At 41.4% G+C, this 26,996-nt stretch overlaps 1 gene segment (V, D, J or C); it reads left to right on the top strand.

The window, feature by feature from the left end:
* The first annotated feature begins 5,855 nt into the window (after positions 1 to 5,855).
* On the top strand, positions 5,856 to 6,433 carry LOC311589130 (T-cell receptor alpha chain V region CTL-F3-like). The segment is given in 2 exons: positions 5,856 to 6,021; positions 6,132 to 6,433.
* The last annotated feature ends 20,563 nt before the right edge of the window (positions 6,434 to 26,996 follow it).

Genomic DNA, 26,996 nt, shown 5'->3' with positions numbered 1-26,996 from the left:
CTCTCTATGTTCCCTCCCTCATCCCCCTGGCTCAGACAGTCCTTAAACTGTATACGTAGCATTTTGGTGTTGGTAGGAACAAAGGGGACTTTGTTATCAAATAAGAGTTCACGATTGCTTTGTCCTGTCAGGTGCCTCCCTGAAGGATGACCCTAGTGGCTTGACTGTACTTCCTATAACCTAGGACTCTATCAAGGCAGAAGAGTCACTTCATGGAGAAAATTACTTTAAAATGCAGAAGAAATATTTAACATATTTTTATCACATAAGATAAAGAGTTCTTAAAATTCAAGGTTGACATGACCCAATCTGAAACACACACACACACACACACACACACACACACACACACACACACACACAGTTTAACAGAAATTAAGAGACCTAAAGCACATTTCTTCATTTAGATACATTGTATAAATATCCCAGGCAAAGAGCGATAGAAGAGGAATAGTTGAACAAATGCTGACCACAAATCTTTTCAAACTTGAATGCACATGTCCAGGAAGCTCAGTATTAACCCAGACTGCAGTGGCCATGGAACCTGCCCTGAGCATCTGGAGAATGGCTCTGCAGAAGGAAGGACAGTGTCTTTAAAGCTGACCCAGAGAGTACCCAGCAAGGAACTGTCAGCAAGGTCAACAAATTCCCATCAAAACTGTGTCAGCCTGAAGTTGGCAGGATGAGATATCTAAAGATATTAGAGGAGAAAAATACTGTCCACTAATGATTGTGTACTTGGTAAATCCATCTATCAAAACTGAAGGAGACACTGAAACTCTGTAAGATAAGTAAGAACTAGCTTGTCCATCTCTTGTGAGTCATCATTATGAGAAATCATAGAGACTATAGACAGTTGATAGCTTCAGGGTGAAGGTGTATCAATTTTCTTTTTCTCTTCCTCCCTCCCTTTCTTTCTTCCTTCCTTCGTTCCTGCCTCCCTTCCCTCCTTTCTTCCCTGTTTCCTTCCTTCCTTCCTTCCTCGCTCCCTCCCTTCCTTTTTTGAAAGGCTCCAATTGTGCAGCCATGGCTAGGCCGGAATTCATAGAGATCCACTTGCCTATCCTCCTGGTTCTGGGATTAAAGGTGTGCCACCATACATAACCCAGTTTTCATTATGGACGTGGATGCTCATAGGTCAATCACATTCCAGTGGGTGGCTCCACATCCAGGAGTATATGGGGTAGTACAAATTGAACCAAGTGACTATTAAAAATAATAGAATATACAAAATTGCGGGATAGGGATTGAGGGTGGAGATAGGGTGTGAATAGAAATAAAATACTTCATGTGACATTCTGAAAATTTTCTGAAAGAATTAATAAAATATACTTTTTAAAAAGTATAAAAATTTCAGAAGAATACTTCAGTTTGAAATAAAAAAGCAATATGCAATAACTTGGAGACATACAAAATTAATGAGTAATTATAAGTGTTGCAACACAGATAAATGCAAAGTTAATGTCTCTTACAGCATGTTGCCTTTTATCTATCCTAAAACATAAATGCTTAAAGTACTATTATAAATGTGTTTCTAGCCAAGTAACAGGCAAATATGTCTGTATTTTCCATGTATATAAAACCCTTGAGATACTCATTAGAACCTGACATCCTGCTCCCACCATCACAGACCCATTTTCCACTGTTTCAGAAATTTGGAAACTTTGTACAAATTATCCACAGCAAGATAAAAATAAACAAGCCTTTATTTAAAAAAAGATCTTGGAATTATTTTTAATAAAATTTGCATGTTCAAGATTGATATAAGCTTAATGTTGTAGTAACTTTTACTGTGAAATAAGTTGCCATTAACTTCAGTTGAAAATGTAGTTGTAACATTGAGTGCAATGTTGGATTTTTGTTTGTTTATGTTTTGGAGGGTCATGATCAGAGGTAATACTCTCCTGTATGAACCTGTACAACTTCACATACCCTACCATCAACTTATTTTTTTCTAGAACAGTCCTGGTTTCAGCTAGGTAAGTTTTGTTAGCTTGTTAGCATAAGAAACACGTTCATTGTTGTTGGTTTTTTTGTTTTTGGTTTTTTTTTTTTTTTGCAATTCTTTGGTCACTGTCAGTATCCACAAGATGGCAGCCTCTTCTCAGAGACTCTGGGGAAAACTCTCAAGTGGTTTTGAGTGAGAGAGCAGTGGGGCGAGAAGGAGGAAGGGACTGGTAATGGAGGGGAGGGGTTTGCTGATGAAACAGGTGATGAGAAGAGCTTTCTCCTCCTACTTGGTGGAACAGTATCTTGATGTTTCCTGAAGAAGCAACATAGGAAATATCAAACTAAGTTTTTTTTTTGTTTTTGTTTTTTTGGAGCTAAAAGTCTGAATCCTATGTGGAGAGAGAGAGTGATGAAGTCATTGAGTGTGTCACTAGTGGTCCTGTGGCTTCAGTTTAATTGTGAGTTTGGGCATTTCTTTTGGATATAAGGAGTGACCTGTGAAGCTTTTGCTTACTCTAGGATAATGGTAGAAACATGGAATTTTTAATGTCATGTTAGGGGTGGGAAGCCCATGTAAAAGGCATTCTGGAGCATTAGAATCCACATGCATCCAGGCATGTTTGTCTGAACTTTGTCTTTCTGCACAGGGATGAGCTGCCAGCAGAAGGTGCAACAGAACCCAGAATCCTTCAGTGTCCCAGAGGGAGCCGTGGCCTCTCTCAACTGCACTTTCAGTGACAGTGCTTCCAATGACTTCAGGTGATACAGGCAACATTCTGGGAAAGGCCTTGAGTTGGTGATGTCCATCTTCTCCAATGGTGACAAGGAAGAAGGCAGATTCACAGCTCACCTCAAAAGAGCCAGCCTGCATGTTTCCCTGCACATCAGAGACTCCCAGCCCAGTGACTCAGCTATCTACTTCTGTGCAGTGAGCACACAGTGCTCTCCAGGCACCTGCCGCCTGCACCCAAACCTATTGTCCCCATCCGCACAAGGCCTGAATATAGCATGCTTGATTTGGAAAGTATTTACTTTATGAAAATATTTTCTCCTGAACGCACAGCGCTATAGGCTTCATGTCTCCTATTCTTTCTTTGTATTCATAACACACCGAATCTAATTAGTGGTGCCCATAGCTTATGGGTGTGGAATCATTCATTGGTGCAAGGGAACTTACAAGGGGTCACCTTCCTAATAAAAAGTGACTCTCTTCACCCCAACAGACATCACCTACCAATAACTCTTCAGCAAGAGAAAGAGGAGCCTCAGGAGACACATTGCCCTCCATACTTGAACATTTAGCTGTCTTGATCTTGCACATGTCGGGTTCAGGTGACCAAAGGCCTTGCAAGATCATATTGTGCTACAGCCATGTCATGTCCAGAGGACATTTTGAAGCTCTCCTCCCATCTTCTACATTTTTTCCACTTCTCTTCCTCAGTATTCCCTGAGCTTTGTTGTGAAGAAGAACTGGGAGAGACGTCCCACCTGTGGCTGAGCATGCATGCAGTCACTTTTCACAGCACTCTGAGCATTGTCTTCATCCTTGGGCTCCTCTGGTTTTCCAACTTTCTCTTCTGTGGTATTTTCCTGGCTGTGGAAGGGCTGATATAGATATCCCAATTAGGTTTGAGCTGCCAATGCTTACTCTCAGTAGCCTTGACAGCTAAAATGCATTTCTGCATTAACTCCTGAAAAGAAATCTTCTTTGACCAAGGTTAAGAGCAACATCGTTCTCATTGTTGGCTCTTGTTTGAACTCAGTCGCATTCCTTCTTTGCGTCTGGGAGATACACTCTGACTCTTCCTTTGCATGATCAGGTTGCCAATGTTGGTTCAAGACCAGTGCTTCACAGATGGAGTCTCAGATCTGGCTACACCACTGTGAATTTCCTCAGGGCTCCAAGGGTAGGGCACTGGCTCTACTCCTGTTCATCACATGCCTACAGCCTTCATGCAACCTGAAGCCTGTGTCAAAGTTCTTGTGTCTATTTTGGTTTCTATCACTTTTCACCTACTGAATTTTGTACAGATACAATCCAGCTTCCTTTCTGCAGTCTCACACTCTGTGTGGTATCTCACAGCTAAACAGGGAATGTGGTACCAGCAAATCTGAACAGTGATGGGTCACACAACACATATTTATCTCTACAATAAGGGGGGAGAGCAACACCAGCCTTCTCATAGAACTTATGCACACTCAAATTGTCCTACCTACAATAAGTGTAGGGATAAAGATGAAGCAGAGAATGAGGGAATGGCAAACCAATGACTGCCCCAACTTGAGCCCCACCCCATGGAAGAGAGCCAACCTCTGACACTATTAATGATGCTCTGCTATGCTTGCAGACAGGAGCCTAGTATAACTGTCTTATGAGAGGCTTCATCCAGCAGCTGATGGAACCAGATGCAGACACCACAGCCAAAGAATAGGCTGAGTTCTGGGAGTTCTGTGGAAGAGTGGGAGGAAGGATAGAAGGAGATGGAGGGGTAAAGGACACCCTATGAAGACAGAGAGAACGAACTAACATAGGCCCATGGAAAGGGGCTCACAGAGACGGGACCATCAACCAAAGAGCATGCATGGGCTAGACATAGACCCCCTACACATATATAGCAGATGTGCAGTGTGGGTTCCGTAAAAATGGGAGTAGGGATTGCCTTACTCTGCTTCCTACCACTGGATCACTTTCTCTTTTCTGGGACACCTTGTCAGGCCCTAGTGGGAGAGGATGCACTTAGTCCTGCTGAGACTTGAGATGCCAGACTCAGGGGCTCCCCTTCTCTGAGAAGAAGGAGAGAGGAATTGGGGAGGAAGTCATGAAGGTGTGACTGGGAGGAGAGGAGGGAGGGAGCTTGGTTCAGGCTGTAAAGAGATTAAAGAAACAAATAAAGAAATGAAACCCCCTTCAAGGAAATGGACTTTACTTTGCTTCACAGTTTGAAGGTGAGATCCACTAAGGCAAGTCATGGAGAAGGGCCGGAGGAGAGGAGGTGTGGATTCCATAGCTTTTTCTTTTGATTCAGCCAGCGGTACCAGACATTGGATGCTGCCATCCACATTGAGGCTGGCTCTCCATTCTAGGCCATATCTCTCTGGAATCTCTCTCAAGCCAGCTCCAGAGTATGTTTTCATTTTTTGTTTCATGACATGCTTCCACTGTCATTCTTTATGTACAACTTTGATGTTACTATTTATCATTTTCATGGCCATATTCTCAGTCATTTAACGAACTTCTCCATAGTCTTTTTTTTTTTTTGCTATAGCAGATAGCTTGACATGATGGGTTTTTTTTTGACATGATGCTTTTTAAATGTGAGTTTTTTTGGTACTCCTCCTCCTCCTCCTCCTCCTTCTCCTCCTCCTCCTCCTCCTCCTCCTCCTCCTCTTCTTCTTCTTCTTCTTCTTTGCCCTCCTCCTCTTCCTCCTTCTTACAAATGCAGAATGCCATTCACATATTAGCACAATTGAAAATAGTTCTGTATATACATATACATATATGTACAAATACATAACATATACCACAAAATAAGTTGCATCAACATATATGTCTGTTAAGTCTCTCCTCCCAGGTCCATCTCTTCCCTTTCCACCTACTAAATGTTATGCAAAGCAGTCTCCAAGATCTAATAAAATGAAAAGCAGTATATAAATTTTTAACAGATATATCTGTGCGTTTGTATTGTTTTACATAAATTCATCACACTCAATACCATAATATGCATATAGTTGAGAAAACACTGGTGATTTCAGGCAGCCATTAGGGACTAGAGAGACCTGCCTCCTTTGGGTGAGGTTTATTCACCATGTCTTGTGCAGCCACCTGTGGAGCAGGTTGAAGGGAAATCAGCAGAGGGCGCTGCCTTCTCAGATGTGGTGAACATTTCGTTCAGGAGTGACTCAACATGACACTCACTGTGCAGACAGAGCTCCTTGTTTGTCAGAGGAGCCAGAAGAGCTTCTGCAGGAGACTTGCACTGCGAGTCTGCTGCGCTGAAGGACCAAGTGCCATTTCTTCTATGACCATGCTTCCTCACACCTGCTCAGTCTTTGTGCTCCTCCTAATGCTCAGTAAGTTACATTTTTCCCTAGGCACTAATGATGACATTGTCTTATAATTATGGAATTTTTATACCTTCCTCCTCACCTATAAAATAATTCCTCCTTTTTTTGTTTTTTAGGGAGGAGCAGTGGAGACTCAGTGACTCAGACAGAAAGTCTGGTCACTCTGACAGAGGGGTTGCCTGTGGTGCTGAACTGCACATATGAAACTACTTACACAAGTCCTTTCCTCTTCTGGTATGTGCAGTATCTCAACAGAGCCCCTCAGCTTCTCCTGAAGAGCTCCACAGACAACAAGAGGACAGAGCACCAAGGCTTCCATGCCACTCTCCAGAAGAGCAGCAGCTCCTTCCACCTGCAGAAGTCCTCAGTGCAGCTGGGGGACTCTGCCCTGTACTACTGTGCTCTGGGTGACACATGAGAGGGGATGCAGGGGAGGCTGCACACAAACCAAAGGTGCAGGGGGCTGAGGGGAGCATCCCTGTGAGGGAGGCTGTGTGGTTTCTCTAAGTGGTGTTCACTGAGCTTCCTGAAAAGCAGCAGCACATGTCAGGTCAGATGCCTGGAAATCTAGAAATTTGTGGATATTTTGACCGGATAGGATGGATGTCAGTGCTAGAGACAACCAAGGCTGTGATCCACAGAAAATGTTCTCTCTTAGGTGGGTGACCTCTCACAGCCAGGATCTGTAGGAAAATCATGACATGTCTTGACATGTAAGATGTCTTACAAAATCTAGTGATTTAAATTCTCCATCGATCTTTTGTTATTACCCCAGAAATTTATGATTTAATTGGGGACCATATATTATAGCCTTTAAAAATCTGCATCAGTCTCTCTCCCCAAGTTATTTACATTCCTCCTCTCCTTGTCCCATGTTACAGAGATTCAGGCCAACGTCCCATCTCAGTTACTTGCCTATTGCTGAGAAGAGACACCATGAAAACTTATCAAAGATAGCATTTAGTTGAAGGACTTGATCACAGGCTCTGAGGTTGATCATCATGGTGGGAAGTATAGTGGCAGACAAGCAGGTAGACATGGCTCTGAGCAGTAGCTAAGAGCTTACATATGATCATGAGCAAGAGGCAGAGATGGGAGAGGCTGGGCCTGGCTTGGGCTTTGAGATTCCAAAGCTCACCCACAGCTAGTGATATGTCTGTCTCCTCTGACAATGCCATACCTCATGATTTTTCCTAAACAGTCCACCAGCTGGGAACCAAACATTCAGATAGCTGAGCCTATGGGGGTGGTTCTCATGAAAACCACCATACTCCCCAACAGACTTCACTTAGAGAAGCTGCTCATGAAATAAGGCTTAGAGCTCTCATGGAGATGCTCTGAGCCGCAGAGCCTTCCTGGTCCTATACTGTATATCTGTATAACAGGCAGCATGGTCATTTCAAAACTCTGTCCAGAAAGCCCTCTCCTTTAGTGCACATGTACCTCTGCCAGTGCACTTGGCTTAAATTTGCACAACGTGGTATCCTCACCCACTCAGGATACAGTCTAAATTCTCTGATAATTCTTCTGAAGTATGGGAAAGGAAGCCAAGGTTCTGATCCATCTCACTTCTGTAAACAAAGACTTGTTTAAACTAAAATGTTGTAGTGCTCATATTTATCTCTCTCAAAAGAAAGAGAGAGCTGAAAAAAACCCACCACCGTGTTTCTCAAACGAGATTCACATTTCTGTGCACAAAGAGTAGCAAAGACATACATGGTATCTCACCAGTTAGGAAGCACAGTGGTATGTCAAATTTCATTTCTAAACACCAAAACTACTTCTAATCGCACAGCATAGAATAGAGTCTCTCAGATGAGAGCTAGATGCAATGCCAAATCAAATAAAACCCCAGTGCCAGTCATGGGAAACCTCCATTCATGCTGGTAGTTGAGGGGTTCAAGATTTTCTTCCAAATAAAATCGGGTATCACTACTGCCCATGACTGTTTCCTAGAACTTGATGGTGAGACCACTTTACTTAGGACACGATGAACTTCAGACAAGGACATGGGGAAATTTAGCTAGAACTGACCTGAAGTCTCCTTGAGGAGGAGTTCACACAGTGTGTGAAGGTGCTATGGAAGATTCCAAAGGAGAAAGGCACTAAAGAATTCTGCCAAAATGTAATTGCTCTGACCAAAACAATGACCACCATGTCAAGTACAAACAAGGGTGTAATAGTGACTCTTTCATCCTGGGAGAACTAACATTTATATTATTAGACCAAAGAGCTGCTCAATAGGAAGGGATTCAGGCCCAGTACTGTCAACCTAGTTCACTCCCCATGGCTGGAGAGGTCATAGAAGTGAGCCTACTACAGCCACTTCCCTAAATCAGTGATGCTTCTAACTGCATTCTGTATATTTAAGTACATGTACTGACAGGTTAATTCTCATCAATGAAATTTCCTTTTGAATCAGATAGAGGCTACAGCAGTAATGTTGACAACGGGTCAAAATGCAGAGAGTAAGTGGCTGTGAGGTCTGTGTCCCAGGTATGCTCCACAGGCCCTTACCCAAATTGACTCCAGGCCTAAGAGCCCAGTGGTATAATAACATGACATATCTTGAGCTCAAATTGTCTTCAAAATGTTCCATTTGGAAGACTGATCTTCACCATATATCCCTCAATGACAATTTTTGGCCCCAAACCTATTTTGGAACTGGTTAGGATAAATGACTGAGTTGGACTCTTCATGTGACCCATGATCTCTTCATTGAACAATTAGGTGTTGACATCAAGAGTGCACAGCCTTTAGCTACTGCTGGTTTACATCATGAATATTTCCTTTTATGTTCCTTAACTCAGAGTTACATTACTTTAATTACAGATAGCTTTTGGTCCTGGAATCTGTTTCTCTCCTCCTGATTCAATATTCTTTCCTGCTCTCTCTGCTCCCTGATACCACGCTGTGCACTCTGATCTGTCTGAAGAGGATTATGTCCTTTGTGTTCTGCCTTTGGCACAAAACTGCCTCATTGAATGGTCCCTTTTAAGGTTTTTACTGACTTCATTTTTATCACACACACACACAAAGAGAGAGAGAGAGAGAGAGAGAGAGAGAGAGAGAGAGAGAGAGAGAGAGAGAGAGAGAGAGAGACAGAGACAGAGACAGAGAGACAGAGAGAGACAGAGAGACACAGAGAAAGAGACAGAGAGAGAGACAGAGACAGAGAGAGAGACAGAGAGATAGAGAGTTTATTGATACAAGTTGACCTTCAGAATACAGTGCTAGTGTGAGAACTGTGCTGGTGCATTTGGAAGGCAGTGCTCATAACTACTGCCCCCTGGTGTCCATGTATGGTATACTCTTCTCTTGTGTATAAGACCTAATATATAAAAGGTGTAACTCCAGAATTATGTTGTATTTATGAGAAATATCAAGGCACATTTGACTTTGAGTTCATCAAAGTGACTATTCTCTGTGGTGGGCTTTTCTTTGTATTTACAATGTTTATTTGAGCAATTACTTCTTAATTCATGTCTTCATATGCTAATGCATTTGGAGAATTCTTAGATACTCCAGTCACAAATTTTTCTCAGGAATTTGATGGTGCTGTGTAGAACTCTAGTAGTTCTGCAGTGCTTTGAGTACTACATTCCTGGCATGTGCTTTGAAATGTGGGAAGATGTGTAGTGTTCTCACTCTAGAATATTTTCTCCCATTTCAGCTCCTAACTTTATATTCTTCTTTTTAAAACCTCACATGTTTTACATTTAGAAAATGTAACTCTTTCTCTATGCACAGTCAGCCTTGGAATTCACCCTTAGAAGGCTGCAGGACAGTTGGAAGGCCATTGCAATGGTCATTTTCACATTTCTCAAGTGGGCCCTAGAGGACGCTCCTTCCTAAGAAGCAGATGGCTTTTGCAGGGATTATTATAAACTCCTGAGCCTTCCTCTCAACCCCACCCTCTGGTCCTCCTCTCCACTTAATGCTCCCAAGCCCCACTATGTCCCCTTTGTCCATTTAACTACACTTGCTCTGCTACCTTGTCTCCTGCTCTTCAGCTCTTTCCTCTTGCCCTATGGTGCCATTTTCACTTTTCAGGTTTCTGCATAGGGAGTGGAACATACTGGGTTCCAGGAGGACATATAGGGAGCTGTGTGAAAGTGGTGGGCTTGATCTGAACACATTATGCACATGGATGAAATTGCTAAATATTTTTAGAAACCTCCTCCAGTGCTTCAGTAGAATCTCTGACAACAGAAAAGTCTTACACAGATGGCAGCAGTACGCAAGCGGAAAGGAAGTGTCTCTTCCTAATTGTCTCTCCAATGTCCCTAGAGGAAGATGTCTAAAAATCCTTAAGCTCAGGACAACTCCTGTCTACCTCTCCCACTCTTCTGGCTTTATTAGCTTCCTGGAATCTCCCAGGAGGAATGAGCTGCTTCCTGCTCGCCTGCCTTGTTGCCCTTGCTGTGCAGTGAAGCTTGGGTGCTCTGTGAGTGTCTCTCTGCTGTAGTCCATCTTCACAGAAAGAGCACTGTGTGGCTTCTCTCTGGACAGAGATGCTCCTGTGGCTAAGTTTCCACACTTCTGACACTGCAGGAGGATACAGAGAGCAGGCTGTGCCCCAATCTCGTGGCTGCATCTGCACATGAGATGCAGCTACTCTGGAGCTGAGAAGCTGTGGCTCATCTCTTGTCCCTCAGGGTACTTTCCTGCATGTGGACACCCTTGCCTGTGTCTCCATGGCCTCTGGAAACTCACACCAGGAAGTCAGCCTGTCAGTCATGGAGGGCTCTCAGACTGAGTGCAGGAAGGTGAAAATCTTTGCACCTGAAGATGACACTGAGGCAGCTGACTGTCCCTTTACCCTTAGTCAAATAAGCTGGATGCAAGTCACCTGAGAGAAGAGAACATAGTTCCAGCTACAGGAGCTTTCAGGGATTTGACATGTTCTCTAGAGCGACAGTACAGAGAGTGTGGTCTCTTGGGATGTGTTTTCTATGGGGCAGATCTTAGTAGGCATTTACTTATGTCTCTTTGGAGAGATCTGATTCTTGTAGAACAATATTCTTCAATAAGGGTAAAAATTCTACCCACATTAAACTACAGCATTCTGATCAAATAGGAGGCCATTCCTTGCTCTAATATTTTTGAGGCTGCATTAGATGCAAATGATTGGCTGTGAGCTATTTTTAAAGAGATTGTATGTTTGGTTTTCATCACTAGTCTTAATTATCCAGCAATTTTCCTTATGTTGAAAACTTTAAAATTCCTTCCTCTACTGTCATGAACATGCAGTGCAGTGTCCCCTGCAATCACCATGTGCCACAGCACAACTGCACTGCTGTCCTGTAGTGTGGAGTGCAGCACTCCTACATTACTCTCCCCTATCCACTTCCTTTTATGAGATAACATTTTTAAACAGCGTTTACAACAAACCTTGATTGTTCATGCCTGTCTAAAATTTTATATGCATTCCAAAACTAGGAAACTATTACACTTATACTATATCATTATGTTCTTGTTTTTTCTTTTCTTTTTCCTTATACAATTAGGTTTTTTACATATACATTTATATTGTTACACATATATACAATAATTCATCTACAGCAAGAAGAACCATGATACAATCAGGAATAATACAAATGTTACATTCTTAGTGTTTTGGCTATTTGTATTTGACAGTCTTGAAGAAAACATCTTTTCTATTTCAGTGCGTCTAAAATTCTGAATGTAAATCACTATCTGTCATATCTCATCATTATCAATTTAAAACATCTATTTAGACCTAAAAACATCTTAACCCTTAAACAGCTATGTTTAATTGTAAAGCTAAACTATTTGTTTTCCAACCCAATCAGAGACTTGAGAAAGAATAAACTTGATTATCTGAGTATATCGGGAGTGAAGCTTAGTAGTTTTCCAAATGATACGATGACAGAGACAGTGTGGTGCCTTAATAGTCACCTAAAACTCCCCATAACATTGGAGCATCTTCTTCAACCTTCTGGCCCAATATATCTGACAAGCATATTTGCGAGGCAGGAACTATTGAGAACTTGTTTACCTTGTCTCAACTCCACTTACATCAAAGCTTTCCCACGTTTAGGTAGAATTCTGTCTGTGGAAGAATTGAGGGCATTTTGGCCAGTGGCCTGTAGCCACATTTGAAGCCGTCTCCATAAGGAGGTTCTTTGATGCTCATCATCTTCTTTGAGGTAGTTCGAGTGTTGCTAGGTCTTAACTTGTCTCATTGTCAACCAATCTTTAAAATAATAAAAACATTTTAAATGCCACATTCTGTATGTCTCTGAGGATTTTGAAGACCTTATCTAATTATTTTACCTTCTCTTTCTATAGAATGATATGCATCTGTTATATCTAAGATGTATATTATTGTGATAAAAATAGACTAGTAATTGATATGACCATGACTTCATCAATTGAAAATAAACTTGTATAACTTACATATCCTAAACAGCCTGCAATATCACTTCCAAAGTATTGGAGGTGAACCTTATTATTAAATTATATGGGTACAACACCTCATATTGGATATACTGTGTGTGTGTGTGTGTGTGTGTGTGTGTGTGTGTGTGTGTGTGTGAAGAATAATCTTACACTGAATTCTATACCACTGTATCTAAAATTAAACTTATTTTGAATCTGTATACAAATATGTATATCAATGAATTAAACCTTGTAAGTGACAATTGAGGCTTTAAGTTTAGGAATATACTCACTAATCTACTTTTTGTTCTATCTTCCCCATATAAATCTGTATATTACCTCCTTCTTTCTTTTCAATCCTTATCTCCAAACCTAGGAATGGGGGGATAAACGAAAAGAGAGACATCCCTGAGTCCAACCTTGTTTTCTCTCTAAATAAGACCAATAATGATTTATAACCAACTCCCATTGAAAATAACTATCTATATCCCAAGAAGGCAACTGAATACCTACCAGAACCCCTTAAGGGAAATGGGGTGTTGTTCTCTTAAGGTTTCTTTTAGCTGATTGGGATGACTAATACGTTTGTAGAGGCCCAAATAAAATCGAGGGCATAGTTAAATGAGCTAGGACTAGCATTTGGTCCTACTGTAGTTATTTCACTTAAATTATTTGACAGATGAAGATTCCTTTTTTTCTAATGTTTATGACAATCCATCTGTATAAATGTCTGGTACATGTGTATAGGTTTTTTCAGGAGGATGGAAGAGAACATCAGATCCTCAGGTGTTGGAGTGACAGGCAGCTGTGAGCTACCTGATCTGAATACATGGAAAGGAAGTAAGGACTCCTGGAAGGAAAATAAATACCCTTGTCTTCTGAGCCATCTCTCAGGCCTCAAAAAGGGGTCTTTAGTAGGAACATGCACCTGTTTTCTGAGTTAAACATTTGGCTGTTGTTTCTGTGAGTGTGCAGGCTATGTGTGCAGCTGAAGCATGTTCTCCTAGGGCCCTCCTGCTCCAGGATCACTAACTACACACAACCCAGGGATCATCTCAAAATGTTCCTCTTCCCCCACTGTACTCCACGCAGAAGCTCAGTCAAGTCTGGTGTGGGAGGAGCTTCAAGTTCTGAAGACTGGGAAGGAATCAGTAGTTTGTGGTCTGGAATGGGTGGAGCTGACTGGTGCAGGAGGAGGGCCACTTCACCAGACACCCTGACACCACAGCCCAGGGGTTGCTTACTTGCTTCTGTCTCCAGCAGCCACACAAGCACCATGAAAAGGCTGCTGTGTTCTCTGCTGGGCCTTCTGTGCACCCAGATTTCCTGTGAGTCTGGCTGTCAACATTCAGGGCACCTGAGAGGATTTGGCTCAGCACATGGAGGGGTGGGAAATGCAGCTCAGGAGTCCTGCAGAACTACCACCTTCTCAAAGGACATGGGGTGCATTCAGAGCTCAGTGGACACTGCAGTGACAGCCACCTGTGTCTCTTTCTCTGTTTCTGTCAGGGGTGAAAGGGCAGCAAGTGGAGCAGGGTCCAGTGTCCTTGGTTCTGCAGGAAGGAGAGAATGCAACACTGCAGTGCAACTTTTCCACCACAGCAACTCAGCTGCAGTGGTTTTACCAAAGTCCTGGGGGACGCCTCGTCAGCCTGTTTTACAATCCTTCTGGAACAAAGCGAAGTGGAAGACTGATGTCCACGACCATCACTAAGGAACGTAGCAGCACATTGCACATTTCCTCCTCCCAGATCACAGACTCAGGCACTTATCTCTGTGCTATGGATGCACAGTGCTGCCCACACATCTGGAGCCTGTACATAAACCTGCAGCTGCGTGGGTGTGGGTCTTCCCTGTCATAAGACAGAAGAAAGCCACCACAGAACATCTGCCTGTTTTAATGCTCCATTCCTGTATTGGTAGAATTGTACCTTCAGATAATCTTTTGGCACTGTAGGGTCAGGACTTCACTCTTTATCTTCATTTTTCAATGCACAGTCTCTCTCAAAGTATAAATATCCATCTCAGAACTGACAGAGAAGTTGATGTGAGGAAAGAAGCTATGTGATCATGCAAGCCACAATGTGCCGATATCATAAATAGTAAGTGGGAAAAGGATTGAAAGGCAAAGTCAGCCTTCCAGTCAAGCAGCTGTGGACAGGTTAGGGTTAGCAAGGAGAAAAACTGAGGTAACTGCAAGAACATTAAGCTGTATGAGTTGCAGACTGCAGAGATAGCTGCAGGCTCTACTAGAAGTTCTGTTGCTGAGATAAAACACTCAGAATTAGCAATCTGGAAGCTGAAAAGATTTATTTAGCTTTCACTTCCAGGCAATAGTCCAACACAGATGGTCATCAAGACAGGAACTCAAACAGGAGATACAAACAGAAACCATGGAGAGAGTCTGTGGCTAGCTCACTCACAGACTCACCTTAATCAGCTTCCTTATACAACCCAGGAGCACTGTCACAGAATGGTGCCACCAGGGTAGGCAGCATCAATTTAAAGTAGGCTTAATGCTCTAGTGTTATTTTTATTAAATTTTTAGAAGATGTTGAGGAGAATTGAAAATATTGAATTTTCTAAGTCATTAATTTGAGTTACCTTTTCATATGTTTAACTTTACTCATCACTATTTGAACTTTTCTAGGCAGAGGTCTCAACATCTTTAAAAAGATAAAGAGCATTGCAGTTGTGTGGAAGTACTCAAAACATGTATGTTTTTCAAAGAACTTAAAAAAGAATACTTAACGGCTCTTACAACTCAATAAAACAGAAGGAATGACTCCTTCTAAGCAGAGCAAACTAAGCAGACTCTCTGAGTGATCTTGTATGTGTTGAGAATACATACTTAGAATGTACTTGGGCATTGTCTATGTTTAGCCCAGTGGCAATTGACGTTCTCCTCCAAGATCTATGACTTTATGAAAGGATGGAGACTATTCTAGGAAACTCCAACCAATTGAGATGCAGAGTTGTGGGTCCTAGTCACAACGCATATGTCTGCAATAAGACTCCTTCCCCTGCTAAGGCTCAGGAAACACAGGAGGAAAGCTGAGAAGAGCCAGAGGATCAGAGAGTTTGCTTTCAAATTGTGTCTCCTGGAAGTGTCAGAGCTACACAGGTGAAGCCTCACCAACATGGCTGTCTGGAAACAACTGAATGAGGACAATTGACATACATAATAGAGTGGATGGAGAATGTGCGCAAGGACCCAGTCCTAGACAGTGAACTACTGGCACCTAAAGAATGCTGATAGTGGGAGAAACAGACCTACCCAGAGGATAGCACACCAATTGGTTATCCAGTCCTGATTGGTCAGTCCTGAAAACATACACACAAGAAACTTAAGAAGATGAGCAGGTTGTACTTATGTAATAGATATGTAAATAGATATGTAAAAATATATACATGTAACATCAATTAATGCATGAAGGCCACATATTTGCAAAAGGAGAAGGAGTAAACTATGACAGCTTTTTAAAGGGAGAAAGGTGGGATTGATGTAAAAGAAATAATAAAATGTACTAAAGCTAATAATCACCATGTATACACGTCATCGATATAATGGATCAATAAAATATGACAAGAGTCAAATTCAACCATTTACTTATAAGATTTTATTTTAAATAATGAGCATTTTAATTTCCTTGTTTCTTATGAATGGCTCCTCTCATTTTCCAGAAGAAGTTGTTTTAGTCATGAGAGAACGGTGGGGACTTGTGATAATGCAGGGAGAAAAGGCTGGAACAGAGGTAAGAAAATCATCTGGTAGCTAACTCAACAAAGACAACATCTCTTCCCATCTGAAAGCATTGGCTCAGGAGAAAACTCAAGGCATGAGCTTTTAAGGTTAGGACTCTTGAGTGAAGACCTTCCTCTGTGGCCACTGAGGGGCAGTGCTGCTACAGAGCAGGGGAAACTGTGGCTCTTCCAATGCTCCTCAGTAAGCTAGGATTGAAAAGTATTTAAAACAAGTAAAGCACTATCACCTATACTGCTTAAATTTAATCAGAGACCAAATATGTATATCCATCTAGCTGTTCACCTATATTATACCTGCTCATCCTGGGCTTATAGTGTTGAGAAATAGGAATATTCAAGTGAACTCTGTGAGGATGCATGCTATTCTTCAAGGCCAGGGCCATAGTACTTTCTCTGATGTACATTTCTAAGGTTGTCACTACACTTGGTCCAATCTACTGCTACACTGATATAGCAGTGTCTAGAAGTATGTTATCTGTCCTTCTCACTGGGAAATCTGCTCATGGTTGAAGCCATTTCAGTCCTTTCCTCCATCAGGATCTCAGAATCAGGGTCCACACCCTTCCCCTGGTCATATTGTCTAGTCACTCAAATGTCTTTAGTGGCTTGGGAAGCTGTGGTGTGGGGAGATCATGGCTTGACTTCAAGCTAGAACTCCAACTTGGCAACATGTGAACCTGTTTTGGGAGAATGTGTAGGGCTGGTGAAACATGAGGAGAAGCTAAGGCCTATTACCACGGATTTACTTTGTCTGATTTAATGTGTCCTGGTTCATATCCCTCAGAATATGACATTTTTAAACTTCTTTTGTATTTTCCAGGAACCCAGTATTAGAAAGCTTTAGATATGCTAAAAATTTTTGAACTTTTAAAGTCTTTGAATGTCTTAAAATACTGATTTTAAAAGTTATATTTTGTTTTATATTCTGATACAAAGATGAGATCTTGGGCATCAACAAGAAAGGAAAGATTGTGGCTTACTAACGCTGTTTTAATGCACCATGCTGACAAGCAGTAAGTTGTGGTGAATACTTTCTGTCAACTTGAAACAAAATAGAGACATTCAGGAAGAAGGAAGCACAATAAATAATTGTATTTGTCATGCAGGTTTGGACCCATGCCAGTGGGTATTTTTTCTATTAATAGTTGATGTGAACTTGATATTCATGTTTAGTTAAAATCCCTGGGGGCCTGTCTTTTTCTGAATGGAAGTGGATGGTGAAGGGATTTGGGGGGAAAAGGGAGGTTCAGGAGAGTAAATGGGAGAAAAGTGTGGAGGGAAAACTGCAGTTGGGATGTTATATATGAGAGAAGAGCAATTTAAAAAAACAATTGTTGATGGGGCCCCAGCCCACTGGTGGCACTGTCAGGACTGGGCAGGAGATCCTGGGTTGTATATAAAACAAGATGAAGAAGCCAGATAGAGCAACCAGGAAGCAGCTGTATGTATGTTCCATGCTACTATTCCAGCGTGGATTTCTGACTTGCTTGTTTCCTTATTTTAGGTCAGAAATGTAAGCCAAATAAATCTTTTACTCCCTAAGTTGCCTCTGGCCTTTATATTGATCTAGGCAATAGAAAGCCGCATACATAACTCAAGCACCAAAAGAGGTAACCCATTCTCCACACTGACCTTTTTATCAGTTAGTCTGTGGTGTCTAGTAGGCATATTCTTGTCCTATATGTGGTAACTCACTCTTAACTCATTTTGTGTATGTGTTTATGAGCTTCTCAAGTAGAGAAAAATTTTAATTTATCCTTTCTCTAATTGTGTAATTATCAAAATTATCAGCACACATTCATTGTGCAATTTAGTTTATTGTGAAATTTTAATGTATGCATATGTAGTGATTTTTTTATATTGTTCTTGGCTTCACTCTCCATTTCCCTCCCCTCTTCCTCTTTCTCTCCTCCTTCCCTTACTCATTTTTCTTACTTCTACTTTCAAATTATCTTTACTTTTTTTCTTTATTTCTTTGTTTTGTTTATTTTTTTTTACAGCTGAGAATACATATGTGTAGGCTTTGAACTTTGTCAAGGTACTTTATTTGAAGTTCTTTCATGCTTACATCTCCCTTCTAACCTACCTACCCTAGATAGGAGAGGAAAGAGGTTACTGGGAACAGGAGAAGTAGACCTTTTGAGACTCAGCTCCTGTGAGCGATTCCATTAGCATAGTAGGCAAATTCCAGCAGATTCATTAAACCGCAAATCAGCAATACAGCAAAAGTGACTGCAACTACAGCTGCCAAAACCTTGAGCAGAATCTGGAGCCCAAAAACTCAAAGTGTTCTGTGGAGTGGTTCTCTCCAGGAGCATATCAACGTGGAGTGATAGAGACACAAAACTAAAAAGCCAAAGCCAAACCAAACCAAACCAAAGGAAATATCACCACCACCACCACCACCACCAACAACAACAGCAACAAAAACCCAAGCCCCAAGTATCCTCTCAGAGTCCTTACTAGGATGTTTATCAGTTGATGAAGACCATGCCTCCCCATGAGACAGTTCCTCTTCTGGTGGACAAATATCACCTGTTCTCTCACAATTCTGTTTCCAGTAGAAAAACACTAGACACTCTCACAGAAGTCTGTTTCACATCCCACACTTGGGATTAAAACAAAAACATGCTTACATCCCCTATACGCATATATTGTGTCTCTACATGTCTGCTTTATTTTGTTTACATCCTGTCCTTCACTACCACCCATTTTCCTACAGATGGCATGAGTTCATTTTCCCTGTGGCTGAAAATTACTCTATAGTTTCAGGTACAAGAGTTTGTTCATTCACTGACTGACAGATGGTACATGGTCTGTGTCTACATAGTGCCCATCATGAGTAATGCTCTAATAAACATGCATATGCAGGTATCTCTCTTATATTATAACCTTGTTTTGCTGGATTAATTCTCAGAAGTGGTGTTAGTTCAATCACTGGACTTACTTCCTTACTTCCTTGCTTCCTTTTTTCTTCCTTCTTTTGATCCTTTCCTTTTTCCTTTCCTTCTGCTTTCTTTCTTAACTTCCTTCTTCCTCCTCTCCCTCTCTACCCCTCTTTCTTTCTTTCTTTCTTTCTTTCTTTCTTTCTTCTTTCTTTCCACACTGTGATTCTTTCTAGCAACAGTACATAATGCTGTAATTATAAACGGGATTTCTGGTTCTCATGACTCTATTATCAGCAATATGAAATTTGAGCAAATTGTGGGAGGACTTCCTGTGTTAGAAACAGCTTTAGACAAAGTTTTTTTAAGGGTGGAGCCAGCTGAAAGAACTGAGTACCTGTAAAGTTGGAGTCAGTGTTCTGTGGGGAGATAAAAAGCCACCTGAGTTCTCTGATAGCTTCAATCTAGGAGGAATGGACAAGGTCCTGAAAGCATCATTTCTAGTCCTAGGCTTTCACCTAGGACTCCCCATGTGAGTCATGGGGAGAACCCACATATCCAAGGCTATATGATTAATTTGGAGGCATGAGAGAACTAGAACAGCAGACAAAATAGTCAATGTCAAAATGATAAGCAGGTAGTGCACACCAGGGGACCTAATGAGGCTTGTTATTTCTCTACACAGGGGTCAGTGGCCAGGAGGAGAAACGTGACCAGCAACAGGTGAAACAAAGTCTCCAGTCTCTGACTGTCTGGAAAGGAGAGACTGCCATTCAGAACTGCACTTATGATAACAATGCATTTGACTACTTCCCATGGTACCAGCAGCTCCCTGGGGAATGCCCTGCACTTCTGACCTTCATACGATCTTTGTCCAATAAAAAGGAAAATGGAAGATTCACCGTCTTCTTCAGTAAAAAGGAGAAAAAGTTATCCTTGCATATCGCAGAATTTCAACCTGGAGACTCAGTCACCTACTTCTGTGCAGCAAGTGAACAGTGCTCTCCAGGAACCTGCAGCGCACACACAAACCTGCAGCTGAGGCTCCCGCAAAACCCTGCTGTGGTGTTGAGCCTAGCAGAGTGTGGAGAGGTTCTCATTTGCAGGGGCAGGGAACAAGGGACACAGTGAGTGTAAGGATTAGATTCACTCAGGCCAGAAACAGTCCATGTTGAAGTCATTTCTTGCTTTTCTCCAGTCTCCATGGTGCTCTTCAGGAGTAGATGAGGGTTCAGATGCATTTTCTTAATTAGTTTAGGGGAATCATTTTCCTGAATGGTTGTGCAAATAGTTCTCTGTGTAGTTGATATGTATCAACTGTAAACTATGAAGTCACTGTCTCCCCATGCTCTTGTGAATTATGTTGTTAATGTGCAGTTGTTACAACCCAGTGTCAGGAGACCTTGACTACAGCTAATGGGACAGAAATTTCATAGACTTGTCTTTTACCTTAATTTTCTCTGATGACCAAGGGAGTGCTGACTTACACTGACCTTTATACGTCCTCTTGTTTTATCTCTCATATCCTCATTTATCTTCTAGAAATTCAAGTATGTCAGGCAGGAGGCACTCACAGGTATGCGAGTGTGTTTACAAAAGATAAATGACATCAGTAGAAGAAAGACTTCAATTTAGTCATAAAATAAAAATAAGACTTTCACTAAAGCAGTATTGAATGTATTTTTTTAATCAAACAGAAGCAACTATAGTCTTTGTGTCCACCAGGAGTGCACAGAATTGAAAACGGACCTCTCATAGCCTAACACTTTGCAAGATATACTCATTTAAGATATATCACATTTCCATATGGCTATGTAGATCTCAACAAGATTTCTGAAGGTAAAAATTTGAATTAGTTTATAAACCCAAATATTTCATGTCACATAGTTAATGGCTGTGGTTGCCCTATCTATTTGGTCACCAAGGCAAGAGGAATGCTTGAGGTTATGTTTGGTAGTGAAACTCTTCTCAGAAAACCAAAATCAACAACAATATGGAAGATGTTTAACTTAAATATGTAAATCCTGCAATCTCTTTCTGACACAGAATGAATAGTTTTTCAGGATGCAAAAAGAAATTTACAAAGGAAAATAAAGTCAGCTGGCACTTAGCAGTGGAGGATGTATCTCCCAATACCAGTAGATGAACCCCTCCTGCCTTGCAAGGCATTCTATACTTGTCAAGCTTTAAATTTGTAACAGAAGTAGGGAACAGTATTTGTATCTGACTGAAATAGGCTTCACTGATTACGAATGCCTTGGCTGGAAAGGGAGAGAAGGAATATTTAAGAATACAGAAGATATTATTGAGGAACTCTCTGCACCTCAAGACAGAAGCCTGAACATCATAGGAAATGTAAAGCTGGAAATTATTTAGTGAGAAATGATAGGCAGTCAGGACAATTTGATTTAGAATAATCTAATCCTCACCACTTGGGTGTCTTCATGAGGTGATCAAGAAAATCCTGCTTTTGGAAGTTAAGGTTTGACATAAAATTTTTCACCAGTTGCATTTTCAACAACAGTCAAGGAGAGCTTTCATTTCTTCAGTTTCTGTAGAGTGATGTTTATTTCGGGCAATGCTCACATGACCATAGTTTTGTGAATGAAAGTCACTTTGAAAGGGGTGTTGTTTTCATGAAAACTATAGCAGCAGGTGCAGAACAGCATCAAGCATCAGCGTCCTCCTGTGGTAATGGATGAAATCACTGGATATCTGGACTCAGAGGCTCCTCACTGTCCTGCTTCTCCTTCCCAGACTCCTGATCAGAACCCCACTCAGTTGTTTCACCACAATATGACTGTTTTGGGGACAACGACTCTCCAGTACCCATCAGAGACCAAAGACTAACAAGTTTGTTTTAATCTCACTTGTCTGAGCTAATGTATTTTGGATATAAAGTGTCAGTATTTTGAGATGAGAAGGAAAGAAGTTGGAGTGAGGATTTCTGCTGTTTCTCTCCAGGGAAGCCAGGATTAGTGATTGTGATTTACCTTCAGTCAAACCAGAGTCAGAACAGCTAGAGTCACAAGTAACTTGGTTGCTGTTGTTGGCTGGTTGGTGGTTGGAAGCTGTTGGTTGCTGTTTGTCTACTAGGCATGCACAAAGAAACAAGAAGTTAGATATCCTGATGGTAAAGATTAAACATGCCCAAAGATTTGGCACCCATAATAAAGAGAAAGTATTCTAAAGATAACTTCATTCTCTTTGCCTTCTATCCTCTTTTCTGTATTTTAAGAGTAGAAGGTTGTAAGGGAAGAAGAAAATGCAGTGGAGAAGGGTGGGAGATAAGTCTATCTACAGTTTTCCATGCTTATTGGTGTCTTCATTGTTCAGGACGTGTCATGCAGACATACTGCTGTGCTATCAAGGGTACTGCTTCCACATCATTTCTAGCAGTTAGTCTTGCAGCAGACTTTCTGGTCTTCTGGCTCTTACATTTTCCTGTTGCCTTGTTTTCATCAATGTTTTCTGAGCCTTAGTTGCAGGAGTCTTGTTGAAGATGGATTTGGTGGGAGTGAACCTCCAATGATCAGCTATTCTCAATATTTTAACCAGTTGTGACTTTCTGTGATAAACTCCATCTACTTCAAAGAAAATCTTCCTTGAGAGCTATGAGAGGTGCACACACATGTGGGAATAAGGCAAGTATTTTGATCACAGTTAATAAGAATGCTGGTTTGGTAAAGTGGCAGCAGTAGAATCTCCTCTAAGGCTGAGTGTCATTAGGTCTCAGTAGTTAGCTAGGGTTCTAATATGGACCCTCACTTCCCTCTTGTTGAGTGAGTCATAAGTCTAATTAAAGAGCCGTTGGTTATCACAGAGTCATCAGTGCCACCATTGCACCTTTATAAGCACCTTGCTGGGTTCTTCTTTGTTGTGGTACCAAAGCATCACAGCCAGATAAGTCTATTGATGCCCACTTCCTTTGGCAACTTGCATAGCACCTATCACACTGGTGGTCAGTGATGAGGCATTCAGGTCAGAGCCAGGTCAAGTCTTCCAAGTCCTGCATTCAGAGTGCATGGCATCTTCACTAGTGACTTGGCTTTGATCTCTGAGAGACAATCAAAGGCAACAGCAAAAGCCAGCACTCTCCTGGGAGCCTCTTGAATTCCCATTATCAACATATTGAAAAGAGGTTTCCCATGCCTGGCTCTTGGCTTCTTGTTAGATCGTCTGTTTCGTGAGAAGGTTAGTGCAAGTGGGATAACATCATTAAAAATATTTATGTAATATGATTACAGGTAAACATGCATTCTTAACGTTATTTTGAACGCCTTCAGTGGTATTTATCTTCTCTCTCCCCTTCTGTAATGAATTTCATCCCCAGGTAAGAATTAAACTATTACCCCAATTTCCTTAACAACTGATTTATTTTATTATTCTTTAAATATTAAGGTTTATTTTTTAAAATATTTTATTAATTGTGTATGTTGGGGTGATTGGAAGCACACATGTCTGTACGAGTATACACAGAAGTGTGATTACATGGATAGTCTCTTCTGTGTATTTGAAGGCCAAAAGATTGTGTTCATGTGCTCAAAGCTGGAGTTTCAGGTTTTACAGGGCATTTAGCTTGTTGAATGTGTCTTGGGAACTGAACTTCAATTTTTATCATTTGCAACATGTGCTTTTCACCGTTGAGCTATCTCCGCATCAGCCTTAAGCTTTATCTTCACTGGGGAGTATCAATTAAACCACAAGGAAAGATAAAGCATTGCGTAGAATGAAACTGATTTTCTGTCTCTGCACTTAAGCCTAGTGTACTCCAAAGCCACATCTCAGAGACTGTTATTCTGCAGCATGGACAGCGTCCACCTGCTATGGAGAGATCTTCAGCATGGGCACAGCCCTGCCATCCTGAGCTCCCCAGGCTGCTGTGGCTCCCAAGGGTGCTGCTTAGCTACAGAGGCTGTGGTCCAGGTCATGTGCCCTCTACACAGAGCAGTGAAATGGCAGAGGCATAGACCTCAGAAACCAGAAACTAGTCTCTCATATGCACATTAATGTGCTATTTTACCTCATCAGAAGAACTGGAGCTCTTTAGAGACCTTGCTTATATTTTCTTTTCTGGTTGCCATTTAGCTTATTTAAATCATCCTTTGGAAAAATGAGAGCAAATCACAGATTGACATCTATGTTCTAATTGGTGATACAGCAGTCCACTACAATGCAGTCTCCAATTCATGTGGCTTTAACATGCACTTAAGTGCTTGCCAATTATATGTATCCTGAAAATGTAATAGCCTCAAGTCATGGAGAGACCTGGCAAGGTTATTATGAGACTGGTTTCTAAGTTAAAATCTACAGACTTTGCCATGTGGGATGGAATAAGACAGGACAATGGTATAGAACCTTCTAGGACATGTAATGAGTACAGTTCTCTGTGTGGAGAGAGCAGATCATACCTTCTGAAGAAACTTTGTTGTTACATTTTTAAAAGCCAGTCAGTTTTTATGTCAGTAGGCTTTTAAATTATTGTAACACCCCTCCACACTGTGTGTGTGTGTGTGTGAGTGTGTGTGTGTGTGTGTGTGTGTGTGTGTGTGTGTGTGTGCAAACCAGTGGCCAACATTTGGTATCTTTCTCTATCATTTTCCCTATTTATTTCTCTCTGTGGGAACTCTCACTGAAACTGAAGCTCACCAGTTTACTGATTAGTAAAACTCAAGGGTCCTGCTTTCTCTGCATTTCTGGGGTCAGACTTCAGGTGCAGGCACAGCATCTGGATCTTTATGTAGACTCAGAATATCGTCATGTAGGGTCTCATGATATTCAGCAAGCATCTGGCACACTGAGCATCTCCTTAGCCCCTTTTTTCTTTATTTTTTAATTTTACTTTTTATTTAGTTTTACTTTTTTTACTCTTTTTAAAATTATTTATTCATATTAAACTCAATCTCCTTAGCCTCTTAAGGCTACCATTTTGTTCCTGGTACCATTTCACAGTATATAAGCAGTTGAGCATTTTCTTGAATGCTGTTGGACTGCCCTTTACCATGTAATTTACAACTAGTTTTCTTAATTGCAGAATTTATATAGATCTTAGCAATCAGCAAGAGCTGAAGACTATTTCCAATGCCAGTGTTTCATGGGGAATCCATGGATCCATGAGGGCTTTATTATTGGTTTTTTTTCTGTTAAGCTTAATTAGACAGTTAGGCAATAGATGGAGATAAACAAACACACTACAGTGGTCTGCTAGGGCATTACACATCACACATGGCTCATGATGAATTTGACTTTGGGTTCCACTATTGTTCCACTGAATAATATCCATGTGTGTAAAGCAATCTTACCCTCAGCAGGAATGGATTTTCTCAAGCTCCCTTTGCATGCTACTAAGAATGACAAGGAAGCAAGTACAAGTCTGTGGTGAGCTATAGTTTTTTTCCTTCTATAAATGGAACTTGTGGCCTATGGCCATACAAAACCACATTTCCTGTTGCAGTGTAAGAAACAAAGGAGGGGCATATGCATACTGCCTGGTTCTCAGGCACTGAGTGCTGAGCAGAAGCCGAGCTTTCACATGCATACAGAGGGACATATACCACATGCCTTCCTACAACCTGCTCTGTGTGTTGGTGACCCTGGCCTTCTCTGGTATGGATGTTTCACATATAGCTAAGGATATTAAGCAGGAGGCACTGCCCCAGGTAGTTCACATGGACATGAGGGGAAAGATGGATTGGAGAAAAGCTAGCAGAATGCATGTTCAGTTTGTTTTGTGTTTGAATCTAAAGAGGCCCATTTCCAACTGTACTTTCTTCACACTGTCACAGGGTAAGCTTTCTATTATTTCCTCTGTTTTTCCTGCAGGATCCAATGTTTCCCAGAAAGTGACTCAGGTCAAGTCAAGCATAAGCGTGCATGAGGGACAAGAAGCAATCCTGGGCTGTTCTTATGAGACAAGTTATAGTTATTACGATCTGTTTTGGTACAAGCAACGACTTACTGGAGAGATGATTTTCATTTATCGCCAAAGTTCCTATTCCTCTGATTCTGAGAAGAGGGGCCACTATTCTGTTGTCTTCCAGGAATCAGCCAAGTCCATCAGCCTTGTCATTTCAGCCTCAGAGCTGGAGGATTTTGTGACATATTTCTGTGCGCTCTCAGAATTGGCCCACAGTGTTTGAATAGACAGCACAGGCTGAACAAAAACTGGAGATCGCTAATCATCTCCCATCCCAGGAGCCCAGCTGAGAAGCAAACCTGCACACACTGAGCAAGTAGGTCTCATCTGTGGATGCTTCCGCTGTGGTGTGTTTCTCAGTAAAACCTCATTCTATGCAACTTAACGATAGTTTTGGTTAGCCGCTTTCTTTTAATAGTTTGACTGGAAAGCTTTCAGTTAAAAACAGATCACAGAAAAGATGCGTGGTATTTTCTACAGTTGGGAATTTTGCAACAAAATGATTTATAGTATTACTTTTTCTTTAAGTTGGCATCAACACAGCCCTCAGAGGAGGTATCTTGAAGAGCAAAGAACAGAATTTCCTGGTGACGGTACACTCAAAGGGGCAGAGCCCTTATGAGTGAAGTAGTCAGAGACTAATTTTAAAGAGTTCACCACATGAAATACTTGTGGTTGCTGGGTATCGTGGAAAATGTTTTTCCTTTCATCTGGGACTGAGCCTGAGGTACTGAAAGTCAGATAGGCCAGCAGTTGGGAAGGAAAGTGAACAAGTAGAGCTCCTAGATGTATTGATACCAGTGAAGATACAGTAAGACTCAGAAGGCAATTGGAATATAGAAGCATGAACCTCTTCTGGCTCCATGATCCCTCTTGTTTTGGGAAATTTTAGAATAAGCTATGCCATTTGGCAGCATGCTACACATAGACTTGGCCCAATATGAAGAAAAGCTAGATAAATGAGCAGGAGAGAGGTAATGGTAAAGTGAGGTGGAGCCTCATTGGTATCC

Source organism: Acomys minous, assembly GCF_964271855.1.
Source record: "Acomys minous genome assembly, chromosome: 18".
In the NCBI taxonomy this organism is placed as follows: Eukaryota; Metazoa; Chordata; class Mammalia; order Rodentia; family Muridae; genus Acomys; species Acomys minous.
The sequence above is the reverse complement of the archived record's forward strand: the minus strand, read 5'-3'. Positions and strand labels throughout refer to the sequence as shown.